The sequence below is a fragment of the Amyelois transitella genome, chromosome 14 (genome assembly GCF_032362555.1).
Source record: "Amyelois transitella isolate CPQ chromosome 14, ilAmyTran1.1, whole genome shotgun sequence".
NCBI classification, from domain to species: Eukaryota; Metazoa; Arthropoda; class Insecta; order Lepidoptera; family Pyralidae; genus Amyelois; species Amyelois transitella.
Window position 1 is genome coordinate 7585278 of NC_083517.1, and position 15271 is coordinate 7600548.

The following is a 15271-nucleotide window of genomic DNA, read 5'->3' on the forward strand; positions in this document are numbered from 1 at the left end:
TCGTTTTATAATAAGAGAAAATCCATCACTACCAAATATCGAATGTCATAAGTATATCTATGATAAAAAGTTTATTATTACCAAAATATAAGCGATTTCAACATTAGATAAAACTGAATGCTAAGTATTGCCTGTTTATCTTATCTTTAGAATAATTCCGAGACGTGGCGACGAAAATGCAAATCACAATACTATACATGCCATGCATGATTCTACAGCAATTTTTTTTATTTTAAAATTAAAATACCTACACGTCTCTTTCCCGGTGGGGTAGGCAGAGAATGCATTTGTATACGATTGGCTACGATCTCTGCATACTTCTTTCGCTTCATCCGCATTCATAACTCTTTCCAAAAGAGAGAAAGGTAAAGAGGCGTGATTTAATGTATGTATTCTTACACACAATCACTTCTTAATTTCTAACGGAGTAGACAAAATCAATAGTTACAAGACTCTACGGCACCTAGCGTCTAGGAAACTAGCAAAATAACCTTATCTAAATAAACCTAGGTACGAAAAGATGAAGCGACCCCGCCATTACTACAATTTAGCCCACAACAGTATATCTGGGTTCATTTTCAACATTCAAACGGCGGCTTCGTTTCGTATGCGACGCACATGCTATTTGCAAGACATCCATGTTAGGTTTCCAATACATCTGGCCGCGCGGGCGAGCGGACCCAATGACTCTCTACGTGCGCGCGTTCACAATGCACGCAAACTAGACTCTCATTCCACGTTTAAATGTTCGCTTCAAAACAAAATGCGATTGGTCGTTTCAACGGATTCGGTAAGACTGGTTTTTAATAAAATTAAACAAAGAACAGATTAAGATCTTATGGAATAGCGACGTGTTTTCCTTAAATATACAGACAATAAAATTATTTACAGAAGAAGCTTTTAAATTATTGGTAAAATCATTTTATTAATTATTAACAGGTTCTTCAAACTTGATATGATAGTTATCTGAAGACATAAATTAAATATCTGAGAATCACGTTTGTACGATGTAGAAATATGATTCAAACGCGGGATTTATTGACAATTATAACGGTAAATCAGACAAAAACAGAACAAGAAAGTGAAGAAAAAAAGTCCAAATGCACACCCCTAACACAAAGCATAGCAACGAAGGGTGCAAATGGATAACGCAAAAATGAGAGAGGGAGAGTAACGTAACATGAAATTCGAAGGTAAAAAAAAACATTTTGAAATATTTCGAAGCGTCGAAAAATATCTGGCATATTTAAAAAAAATCTTTTTGATTTTCAGTGTTTCGGTATGTTTATGTATGGTTAAGTATGGTTTACAGAAGTACAATATAATAACACTACAATTTTGTTTTTACTGGTGGTGTCGGAAATTGATCTTATGATTAAAATTTTAATAAATTTTATGAAATTACAGTTTTAATCATAAGATCAATTTCTGTTAGTTAGCATTCATTGAATTGAACCTCAATTCTATCATTTAGCCAAACAGCTGAACGTTCAATCTTTCGATGACTGTAGGCTCTGTCTACCCCGCAAGGGATATAGACGTGATTATATGTTATGTTCAAAGTTAGCGGGCTTCAGCATTAGTAAGCGGCGTTCATCATGTTACGCGGTATTTTGTAGTGAGCTATTTAGTACCGTTAATATACACCAACAACAGCCTTCCACATCCACAACTGCCAAAGCAGTTTCTTCTGATGCGGTTGACTTATTTTATTTATTTAAACTTTATTGCAAAAAATACAAATAGCACAATGAAGAAAGAAAATCAAATAGCTAGAAGCATTATCTACCAGTCAACCATTGGGTCTAATAGAGACTTACTTACTGAACTTTATGTGGGGTCAAACTAAATAAATATAGGTATTCTGCGTTATGTGATCCAGTAGATGCAGCCTGCGGGCGCATGTAAAGCAGATTTTCGATGTTAAAATTATGTTGTCGAGGGAAATTCGGTAAATCTTCTCTTAGAGCACCCCTAGACTACACAAATAACCTTAATGCCAATGGGTTGCTTCCAGTAGTTTCGGCTGTGAAAGTAAAGTAAATTGATATGTGAGTCAGTCAGTGTCCACTTGCTTAATGAGTAGAAAACGATAAAAAGTCATTTAAAAGTGCGCTGCACAAAGACTCCGATTTTGTTTATGCATCTCATAAAGGCCACGTCACATCATAACATAAAGATGAATAGCTTTTCATATCAAATTGAATTCTGCGGTTCATTGATTTTCAATTTGTTTGGGACGTAGTGGGGCCCGGCCGAGCCGCTGGCTATCAAACCGGCGAATACAAATCTCCGTACTTGAAATGTGTGGAACAAACCCGTCGCGTTCCAGAGATTTGGTACCGTTGCCGGCTAGAAACAGTACATTTAATACTTAAATATGGTTTGTGTGATGTCCTCGTGCCTCTTTCAGATTCCACCTAAACATATTCAAACATTACAGCGAGAAATTAATTTAACCAAACGAGTACAATTGCTCAACAAATATTCACCATTTTTAACGAAAGCTCAGACAAGTAATTTCTAGTTACTTAACTGGACTGGAAACTTTACCTCAACTTCGCAACAAGTACCTTTCATGACCCATACATGTAATTTAATATGCGCCGTACAATTTGCTGTTATAAATAAGCACCTACTCAATCAAATTCACTGGAGCCTTGACACAGTGAGGCAATTAGACACCTAAAATGACTATGTTAATTGCAGACACTTCTTGTATCTCATCTCGCTCGCTTGTTGTTTAAACATTATTCGTTCACAAGAGCAAGCGCCAATTAGCGAATGTGGGCCTAATTTACAGGAGCAACTATTTACTTTGAAATTACAAAGGGGTATTCAGCCTCCTTTGCCTTTGCCCGTGGCACTGCCTCCGCGGAAAATGTCGGTTATTTCATATGGCGTTTAATAATTGTATCCATCTTCGAATTCTCATCATTCAGTTTAAAGCGGCAACTGTCAGTTTGAGCTCTACTAAAAAATAACTATTCTACGACTACAACATCAAGAAATGGGCAATGGCATTTACAGAAGCAACTATTTACTTCTTTAAAAAAAAATTTGGAAAATATTCAGCCTCCATAACCATTGCCCGGCACTGATTTCGAGGAAAATGTCTGTATGATGAATTTAACTGAATGAATTTTAACATTTTTTTTAGAGAATCAATCTTTGAATCTGCATCATTCATTTTGCAACAGCAACTAAGAATTTGGGCACTTTGAAACTACTATTCTACGATTATAACATCGAGAAGCAGGCTTTTTTTGTTCTGTGTGAACAAAAATACGTATGCCGTGTGGTTCCCAGCAATAAATATATACTGGACAAATTACACAAAGTGATTTAGCCTCGTTGTAAGTTTGAGACTTGTGTTACGAGATACTAAGTCAACGATACTATGTTTTATAATAAATATTTATGTAGATAAACATCCAAGACCCAGACCTTTACTTTTTACTTTTACTTTACTAACTGATAGCGCATCTAGTATGGCAACCTAAGCAATCAAAACAAAAATAAATTACATATTTTTTTAATTATTATAATGTCAACAACAAAATAACTGCTCTTATCACAAAAAGCTACATACTACAGTTGAAATAGCATTAACATGGAGAACAAAGATAAGCTTGGCAACACAAGCATTGTGTTCTATGAATCATGGTTCATAATACAGTTAACTGTGTGACCAAGTTGGTGCACAAAATAATGCGAGTGTAGATCGATAACCTCATTAAGACCATATTAAGAGTAACTACATATTTTTGTTTCTATAAAGTGTACATACTTACATACGTTACTGTTAATGCATTTTCTACTTTGTTCTTGTAGCGGAATAATAATCTTTGCTCTTTATTTACCTTTGCATCCTTACTTTGACCGTTAGTATTTTTGCCTGCCACCTTCCGGACGTTAGCTTTCCATTTTATCTGCAAACTATGGACTGGTCTTTTTTGTGATTTTGTTAAATGTACTTATGAGTAAAAACAAAAGTTAGCATTTTGTTAAAAGAACCGTAGGTCGATAATATATAATTTGTTTTAGTTACTTCAGGAAACTTGTACACGACCGTTTGTTGCCTCAATAAAGAAATAAATAAATTATTAAATAAGAACTTCTTGCACTTATAATACCTAATTGCTCATGGGATTCGAATCATACAAATAAGTTCACACCTCTTTATTTATAAAAAGTTGCCGGTCTATTCTCTCTTTATTTTGTAGTTGGGAGGCAGGACATAGTGCATATTATAAATCAGGAGAGGGATTCTACATCGCACAGCAACTTAATCTTGCACCTGCAGTGTTGCACCACGACAATGCATCATGATATATTATGTCGTTTATTAGCCGCTACACGAGAACATAGCTTTAATGACATGCTTTGTAGTATTATGTGTTGCTAAGAAAATCTAAGGTCCGTCAGTATTAGTTTTTGGTTACTAAGTCTCATTGTTTAAATTTTGACATGGAGTAACTATTTTGTCAGCGTTTAGCTTTATGCTTAACTGAAGAGTCGAACTTTTAAGACTAACGGATTTATTTTTTAAAAGATTGGGTTTACATAATATTTGTTTTTTTTTTTAATATTGTGGACAAATGGACTTTTCCGTTGGGCTCCAATCTCACTGCAGTTATCAATGATTTATTTCCTTATTTATTACTTTCTGCTTATCTTTTCATAATATTATCTTCTAACGGAGGAACCTTGTGGGAGATCCTATCAAATTCAACTTGAGACGATTCATTACCTAAATTTCAAAGTCTTGTCTTCGGTAGATATACCACAAGTTTAACCCAATATTCATAATAAAAACCAAAAAAAAAATTATATATTTTAGTCAGATAGTTACTCCTGCATAGTGTAGGTACATAATCCAATCTAGATAAATGAGTCCCCTGAGCCCCACACATACAATTTAGTGTACACAATAGACCGATGAATAAAACTGTGAAATATTGTAAGGCCTATGAGGAAAATTGAGGAAAATAGGCGCAGCGGAACTTTTTTTTTTTTTTTGCAATGGTGTACATAAAAAATAAATGCTATAATTGTTTTTGTTGTCATGCATTTAAATGCCTTTATAGCTTACTTGTCCCGGCTTCGCACGGATTACATTTATAAATATATAACTTTCTCAGAAAATTCTCTTGCGAACATTTCGAAGAGGAACAAAATCCGTCCACAATTTGAGAAAAAAAGGAGGGACTCTAAATTATGCAGTGACAGTGGTGTTCACTTACTCCTAAGTTTTAATGTTCTGTATGTACCTATAGGTTTCTGGTCTTACTATGATAGAAAAGGAAGAAAAGTGTTTAAAAATCTGTATAACCTGGAAACAAACGTTAGAGTCGTCGTCGAGACCCCAGAATCTTTTTCGTGTCTTCTTAGCATTTTTTGCTTCAATTCATTTAAAAAATAATGAAATAAAAAATCTGTCACAACTGGAAACTGGGCGAAAGGAACAATGCTGTAAATCTTTAGTTCAAACTTCGGAAACGGCTACACTGAATAACATGTAGTTATATATAAGCAAAACTGAGTACCTACCAGCATGTTTTTAAACTAATTACATTTCATCGTGTTCCGTATAGTACACTACTCAACTCAAATAGATAGAAGCAATCATTCCCCGACACCTATCGTCAGCTAGTTAAGCGTTTCGCTGATTGCTGGATTGAGTTATAAATCTCTGGCTGCACGCGATCCATTCTTGTACAGATATAAATTGCTACTGGAAGGGACATTTAAGTGGATCCTGATTTGGTCTTATTGTTTATCTCTCAAGTAAACGGATCAGATAAGCAGAGTATGAATTTCCAATTTCAATGTCTTGACATCACTAGGATGGTCTGCGAACCAATCTACTCCAAATTAAAAATTAAGAAGACCAGATAATGTAGAGATAAAACAGACATAGCTTATTATGTTAAGCAGAATTTGAGACTACACACAAAAATATGAGACAAGGAAATTAACGTAATTTTATCAAAATTTTGCATTTTTATTCTATGTATATTATATATTCATAACTAACTAGAGATTTCTGTTTTTATAAGACGCAACAAAATTGCCTTTTTTGTAATTTAAGTATGGATATCGCTTCCAGAGTACAGATATCTAAGGATACACAAACAGCTCCAATACTATAATCAGCAGGCTTGTTGAATGATAGCGTTTATACGGCCAAGAGGCAGACAATATAACTTTAACTGCTACTAGAACAACTAGGAACTGCTACTAGCTAGTAGCTACTCGAAGATAATATCTGATATGCTGAATATAGTCATAGTTGAATTTACTTCAATTAATATTTATTGCAAGGCACTAAATACAACCGCAACAATTTCTAATGATATGGAAGCTGTCAGTGCGATTTCTGGCAAAGTGTAGAAAAAGGTTTTGTAGACGTCGTCGTCTAGTGGACGTCGTAGAGCGAAACCAAAGTGCAAAGAAACAGTGCAAATATTATGATTCGTTAGCTACCACCTACCGAAAAACTTTACCAGATCAGTTTTGATATTAAGTATCAAATCATTTAATACTGCGTAATGTGAATAATTCAGCTTTAATTTTCCAAATCTCCCAGCTGCCTTGTGGAAATGCCAAAAGAGATAAACATTACGTGAAGCGGATCAATCTAATTTTAGGATTGCAGATTGAATCTATATCTAGAAGCACTAAGACAGTTTCAGTAATTGGGGAGAGCTACGTAGTTACTATTGATCCAGGTTATTGACAAGCGGACGGCACTATGTAATAATACAATTAGCCATCATGTCATCATGACATCTGATTTCGAATCCTATTGGTGATTGGACTATATTCACAGAGCACTGAAGTAAAGTCTACTGCGCCCAGGCAGCGCTGGCTCAGAATGATAATACTATATTTACTTGCTTGTTTTAAAATATATGGCGAAGTCAGCCGATGAACGTGGACTGGAAGTACAGTAACTATTATATACGCCAATAATAATTAAATGAAACTGTTTCAAACGAAAAACAAAAAAATACGGTCTTATTAAGAACGTACTCTTTTTTTGAAGTTGGTCTTAAAGGGATGAGGAGGATAGTATATAATTATTTATTAAATAATGCTTTAGTTACAGTCGTCATTGTAGAGAATCATTATACTTACGTGACCAAAACTGCTACCAGGCTAAGCATAATTAATTGATTACGTATCCACTCAAGCTAGATTTGGCATATACAATACGTATATCTATATAATATTAATATAGTTATGTTCATATTAGTCATAATAAATCAAATACAGGAACGACGCAGATGACGGAAAGCAATTTTTCATCGGCACCCTTTCGATGCGGAAAATGAAGGATCTTGACAAAATATTTCGTTACATAGATCAAACAAATTTTATAAAAAAAACGTTCCTACGTCGCTTGTGCGATCTTTAGAGTAACTTTCACCGTAATCAGCCTAAATCAACAAAATAACATTAAAAGAGTATGACCGCGGCGCGGCTCCGCTCGGGTAAAATGAAAGATCCCTTTTCGGAAAGTCCACTTTTAATGCAAAACCAGCGATGTGGGCTGTGTCATTTAGACAATCAGTTTAAAATTAATCAAAGATGGCAGGAAAAATAACTAACTTCTTCATACAAGATATTCCTTAACTTTCCACGATTACTGCCAAAAGGTATACTAACATAAAGTTATTTAAACAATATTATTCAGTTCCAAAAGCCGTTGAATTTACGTACCTACCATGTACGAAAAGTCCCGAAAATGAGGACTAATTTGAGAATGTGTGAGTGAAACTCTAGTAATGGCGGCGTAGAGTGTATGATTTAGATAAGTCGCCCGCTCGGGAAACTGAATTTTTTCCACTTAGTTCTAACAAAATTAGGTTCTAAAAGAATTAATATTTTTTTAAGATGACATATCTTATACGTTTTGTAGTCCTTAGCATAAAACGATTGGTCAACTTTTATAGCACAAAAAATTCATCAAAAATACCTTAATACAATTAGTTAGGTATTTAAATTTTATCGACATTGAGGAAAATAGTTAGGTACCAAGATTTCTACATATTAATTGAAACGCCATAATTTGTCCTCTGATTGTTTGATATACATACATACATTACTAATAATTAAATTAGACATCATAAAGTGTTTGTCGCTTACGGACCGAACGGCAAGAGGTTTTAGTGAGATTTCTATGTTAGCGCAGCGTCACCTTGATGATTTCTACGGTTAAACGTAAACGCGTTTGTCCCACGGTCCTACCTAATACTCCTCCATTCCAGTGGGATGGGAATTACGGGCACATTACGTAGGTGCATCTCGCCTTTAAAGACACCTACGATACGTGTGAAATATTAATAACTTCTAATTTCGCTCTTAAAAGGTTTAAGTAAATACTGATCTTCCCGATTCTGTTGAAATTTGGATAAAACCTTTCTTAAAAGTCTAACGAGTACGTGTAAGTCCTTGATGATGAAGCTGATTCACTTATTGTGCAGATTTCAGAAGTCAGTCAAGGCATGAACTAGAAACCTGTCTCTAAATCTCAATGCCATCTTGGTGCCAACCTACTAGCTACGGTCCTCCAGTCTTGTGTTAACTTGATTTATAATAAATAGAAGTGATTGTATTATTTTGATAGAACCTAGGACTGACCAGTAAGCCCAGACCGAAAAGCGAGTGCTGTAAGGAGCAGACCGTCTCGCAAGCACTCTGTTTCTGCCCCAACTACTCCTCACACGGTGCATTACCCTCGTCCACCGCATTCGAGAGCTATTTGCTGCCGGAGATCAGATTAATGTTGCCACTTTTCTACTTGTCGTAGCCACAAAACTTCCGCACGAACAGTCTTCGCCCAACGCAATTGTTCGCCAAATTTATTAGATAAGCGGCTTATAGCATACATAGATGCATTTCGTTTAATATCAGCTGCGGATTTGGTCTGAAAGCAGTTTCATTACGATGCATTTATGTGACTATGTATATAGTAAAGGTTAGGGTAACTATACTATACTCTAGCGAATTTGTTGATATAAAAGTGCCGTATGTACCCAAACCGTAATAGCATTAGAAATGCGTATGAAGCCGAAGCAACTAATAATTATTAATTATTTATTTTAATAAACACATTTTACGCGTTACATTTTTCTCCAAAACGTAACTAAAAAGCAATTTATATTACAAAAACTCTCCGCCGACATCATATTAAAAATTTAAATAAAATAGCACAACTAAAATAAAAGTCATTCTGTAAATAAACCGTCAAAAGGAAAACTCTGTTACGTAGACACGTTCCCAGCGCCTCGTGTTTCCGTTCACGAGACTGTAAAAATATTACATGGAGGTGCAAACGACCCCGGTGAGCCGTTATAGCTATCGTTAAGTTAAAATTTTCTCTCTTGTATACCGACGCAAATGCGAGTCATAAATGGAACATTTTTGTTGTTTGCGAATGTGAATTGCAATGAATATAATTTTATGGCGGCCAGAAATTCGGGCGTCACTTTTTATTTTGACATTTTGCATGGTTTTATTGCGTGAAGTACAATACTTTATGAATATACATATACATCTAAATATGTACAAAAAACCATAAGATACTCCACACGAGGCTTTCCGAATCATGTAATTGCATTTGAAATATATCTTACCGATTTAAAAGCAGTTCCGGGGTCCCAAATTATATGCGTTGACCTTGAAACGCAATGTGAAAAAGATATAATTTTCGTTAAAACATTAATGAATATAACATAAATTCCAAAAACATCCCACATGAGACACACCAGCTGATAGCTGATGAATTACCCAAGTTTGTACGTGACACGTCCCCTCGGTCTTGGGATCATGCTGAGTCAGCAATGTCGAGAACCTGTGTAGAATCACAACACCGGACAATATATGCCTATCTTTATAAGTCTTTTCATATCGATGATACAAAATAAGGGTAATAAATATACCTACTAGGTTTTACTGGGAACTTTGTTCGCGCAAGATGACTTTCTCAATCCTGTGATTTCAAAAAATACTCTTACACGTGCCTCTAATGAAACCTTGATGAGAACAACTAGTCCTGATTTCTAATTTTTGACGAAATAAAACTCTGGACACGATAAATAGAGTGTATTCGGTGAGCGTTAAAAAAAAGCGGGAAGATTTTTCTGTGTTTTTTTCAATTTGGAAATTGCGCACAGAAACTTAATTGGCGCAAACAAACAAGCATAAGAGTTTCGGCTATACGAATTTTCTGTCTCGTCACCTCACAATATAAGAGTATTTTGTATTTCATTAAATTGTTCTGAATTAATAAAAATACTTCTAAAACATTTTACACATACATACATACTCGTAAATTACTTTCCTGGAGGGGTAGGCAGTACTACATCTTCAAACTTCACATCTTGATTTCAAATTCTTAACCATAACCATATTTCTTTGACTTGATCTTAGGCCAGGATTTTTTAATGCTTCCCCATATAAAGCAAAAGTGCAACTAGAGCACAGATCTTCCGAAATACAATTGTGGATAGCTAGTATACCACCAAAAGAAATGGGGTCATTGAGTTTCGAAGTCCAGAAACTTAAAAATCTGAATATACAGGGTGACTTTTAATTCAACTGCATAAATTTAACTGTTAAGTGTACTCAACTGGATATTTAAAAACGTTTGTAGTATTGGTCTTTAATAAAGCGTATGACGTAGTTTTTTTAAATGTGAAAATGATGACGTTTAATTTAAATAAAAATAGGCTCAAACAGCTCAGAAGCATGGGTATAGTCTATGTTTAAAAGGATGCAGTTGTTATAAATGTCACCCTGTATATGGCCAGGAACCACTTCGGGCGCCGACGCAATAGTAAGTGAAATGATTACATAGGTTACGAGTGATATAAAACTCCTTTTATCATTGTTATTTTTTTAACGCACAAGTGCGATTTCAGACGAATTCATAATAATAATTACATCCATAGTAGATATACAGGTGTATAAGTGCTATAGCTTTACCAGTTTGCGGCGGTAACAACTTATTGAATTATCTCCACCGCGATGTCAAAGCAATTTTAATTCAATCAGAGTGTAGCGCGGAATCTAAAAATGATAAAAGTCGGCCGTAAAAATAGAAAGGTAAAAAACAATATTCATTTTTCTTGGTTAGAATACTTTCTTATTTACTTTTCTCTTTGCACCATACACTCCATGTGAAATTACCAGGATAAGTACTAGGAGGACTACTTAATTGATTTTCATTTTCATTGTTAATATTGTATTGATGTGAATTTGGTCAATAAATACCTAAGTCTTGTATTAACAATATACTTTAAAACATTATTCAAATAAGATTAATTGGAACCGCGGTGTAATTCGACACCGAGCACCTCTTGCTTTGGAGTCCCTCACCATAACCACTCGTCCGAAGACGCTTCATGTACTACGTATCATCAATATAAAATTTATGTTTTTAAAAACGTATTACCTATAGTTGACGTTGTATCTTATAATTGACTTCAGGTTATTTCTTTATACGGCGTCGTAGACCAAAATAAATAAAGAGAAATAAGATAAAACTCTAGACCCGTATGTACCAATGTTATCTTGGTAATGTTGAGAGTTCTGCTGTTTTAGGTGATACTTTATCTCAATCTCCAAAAGTTTTGTCAGCCAACAAGATTAAATGCAAAGTTTAAATTAATTCCACAGTCTTATACGAACATTTTTGACCTGAACTCAGCGCCTTAATGAAAAACTGTTTTGAATCAACGTTTGCGCTCTTTCTTCTTACTTTAAACTAACTTTGTATCGCGGTTTTATCACAATAGGTGTATACAGTATTAGGATTTTCAAACACAAATGTATGTATTAAGACTATACAAATAAAAATCCTCAGTTAAGACGCAACGGTAAGGTACAACAAATACTATTAATATAAATATTAAGAAGATGACACTTTTAAAAAACAAGTGCCCTTTTAGGATAAATGGAAGTTTCTTCGAAAGCAAAGTTCCAGGTAAAAGATAGTTTATGTACGATATATAGAAGTTCTAAGGTATATGAAACGGATGCATCTGCACGTAGCCTCTCTGCGAAGCATCTTGTGTTGATTTTTCACCAACTTGCGAAGAACAAATTTACGAAACGAGAATATTTCATCGTTAGCAAGTTTGTGGAAAGATAAATATCTAGATTTAAGCTTAAGGCGCTTTTGTTTTTGATTCGAGACACGCTATCGCTTCGAATTAAACCGAATTTTTCCTAGAGTTACTATATTTCATTAAATTAATATAAAGGAAAAAATCTAATTCTATTACTCAATTGTTCTTTTTGTTTATTGGTATTTAGAATGTTTATAGGTATTTAGAATAATTTAAAACATTATGTTAATTTTATAATTATACATTTTCAAATATCGGTAACTAATAATCTTTATTTGATTTATATATTTGATCAATTATTTTCGTTTCCGCACTGTTCCAATATTGATAAACAGCGAGTGATGGTGTTTCTCTCTTTAACTACATTTCACTAAATAATTTTAAGTGCCTACATAACTAAATTGTGTAATGACCGACTGTTCGGTACGGTCTTGGTTACGCAGTAACATCGCTAATTAAAAGCATTCTCAGTTTTTCAAATAAAACGTACTGTTTCCACCGTCGCAAGAAAACATCCCCAGAAATTGTCTCGGAGCACACCTATTGTACTAATTGAGCGTAGTAATGGTTGAATAAATTTGCTTGGACAATAAAGACACTTAAACTGAACTATGTCCCATTGTTGGGGTCCAAATTGCTAATTTGACCGCCGAGATTTAATTATGCATGCTGGGTGCTGGGAAGGGGTTTTCGACTTAAAAACACTGAACGTGTGGAAGTGAACTTTGTACGTCACTTTTTATTTGTCATTTTTAGTGTTGTTCAATATTTTTCTTCTTGTCCTTTGTTTTTAATAACGGTTCGGTATCTGTTTTGTGTATTGAACAAAAAACTGTTAACGGTCGTTCAATGTTTAGAAAGGAGCACGCCCTTGGTGAAAACAGTGGCAAGGTGCTGCACACATAAGCAGAACCAGAAAATTTAAGTTGCATGAACTTAAATTTTCTGGTTCAAAAGACACCTTAATTGCTTATATTCCACAGGTTCCAAGTTCTGATTCCGTGGGAAGTTAAATCTGGCGGCTACAACTGGGAATAGACGATCTATCCTGGTAATATCCAGGTTGCTACATAAAAGAGAAAATGGTCTACCATTTTCTCTTTTATGTAGCAACCTGGTCTACCACGTCAAAGACTGTAAGGCGAATGGTAATAAGAAACTGCGCCGCCGGGATGTAGTGTGGTAGTGGCGATCTAAATCCACTCGATGAAGATCAAATAACAAATGGATAACTTAAGTTTATTATAACCTTATACATTAGCCTTAGACATTCGTCTTGTGAAGAGTTATTTGTACACTTTTAGTGTTTTATAAAGGAGGGTGTCACTGCCAGGCTTGTTTATAATGTAGCTAGTAATGCGCAGTTCCACCCGACCTCGTCCGTGAAAGTATTAACTTTTTATTACATTCAACGAAGTTTCGGGTTATGGGCACGTGGGGACTTGCTGTTATGTGCATAGTTACTGCATGGCAATCTGACCCCTATGTCAAGTAACTATCGACTGAAGGAAGTTTAGAGTTCTATGTTGCTGATATTCCGTCTCTCTCTCTCTCTCTCTCTTCCCCCAGAGAATAGGTTCTGATTACATTTCCAGTTTTCAACTTTTTGAACCCGAGGTCTGGATTGGTAAGGTGTCTGCTAAAACTAAGGTGACCGACTCTTTATTCTGTTATACTTTGAATATACTTCTTTGGTACTTTTGCCTAATTTTCCTTAACCATAAGACATTCTGGTGATTTAAGTTAGATATACAGTTATAAATGTAGGAAAGCTGAGCCCAGGCCCCGATACACTATGGTGGAGGGTGGAGGTGGTGCCACTGGGAATGCGCAAATATGAGTGAGAGAGAAACATAGTTTGATATTAGATAATTTATCTTAAGATTACAAAATAAAATTATCCTATTGCTAACCTACGAAGTTCATAATCGATATACCTAGATAAATAGTCTATCTCAGGTCCAAGTTAGTGAACGATAGATTTCCCAGAGCTCCAGGCTTTCTGCCCCACGGCGCTTCACCTGTCTAATAAAACCTTTGACAATCTACGTTAATTTATTGTCACTCTGACAGATTGACCTGGGATCTCCCGGGATAAACTCTGATTCTGATCTTATCTTAAGCATTCTATTTTGGGTGTGTACTTGTCACAGAAATCTTATGATTTTAAACCGCGCCAAAAATTTTAAAAGCACATGTTTATGTAGGTACATTTTGGTTTTAAAATCAATATCGTAATTGAAATTTCATACAAAAAAAAATCAAACACAATCTTATTTGGTAGGTATCAGTTTTCGTCTTGTCTCAACACTAGTGTAGAAAAGAAGTGTGACTACGGATCAGTCGTGAAAATTTGTCCGCAGTATGAATCATATGCATAAAAATTTGAAAAATTACACGAAGATTAAAAAATATTTTCTTATCGCTGGAACTGTCGAGTAGATATTGCCGACGCTGAACTAGGCCAACTACTAGATTATCAAGATGCTTCAGACACTTAAGACTTCGGATACTTAGGTATTTCATATAGCATTGTTAAGCGCTACGCTATCTAGGGCAATTTTTATATTCTTTAATTAAAGTGATTTGCCAACAAAAGTCCTGCCAGTCAATAAGGATATAGTCACAACGTCTGTCAGTATTATTCCAACAACGACGTTGTTACAACGTTCCATGGTCTGAGCTAAGCCCATGTTATCCGAATCATTCCAACGAAGAATTTTAAATTTTCATTATTATTAACTTGCGAAATTTTCTTCCGCCTCTTGGCGTTATTGGTCCCGGTGACATCCTCGTACGGTTTTTATACGATACAACTATCGCGTGGCCTCCACAACTTTGCCGGGAAAACTGACTGATATTGGTTCATAGTTACCTACTCATTAAGTTAACTGAATGTGCAGATTTTCTTAGTTTTCCCTTGGCACAAGGACACAAGTTAGAACCTAAACTAAAATTTTCATACCTCAGAAAAGAATCAGGTTCGAGATAAGATTTGGATTTGTACCACCCTGTGCATCACGGGTTTTATATACGGGCACCTTAACGATCGACCATCATGAATTTTGTGCATGCATAAGCTAGGTATATCGTCATTAAACATACTAGGTCCAATGATTTTATTCTAAATA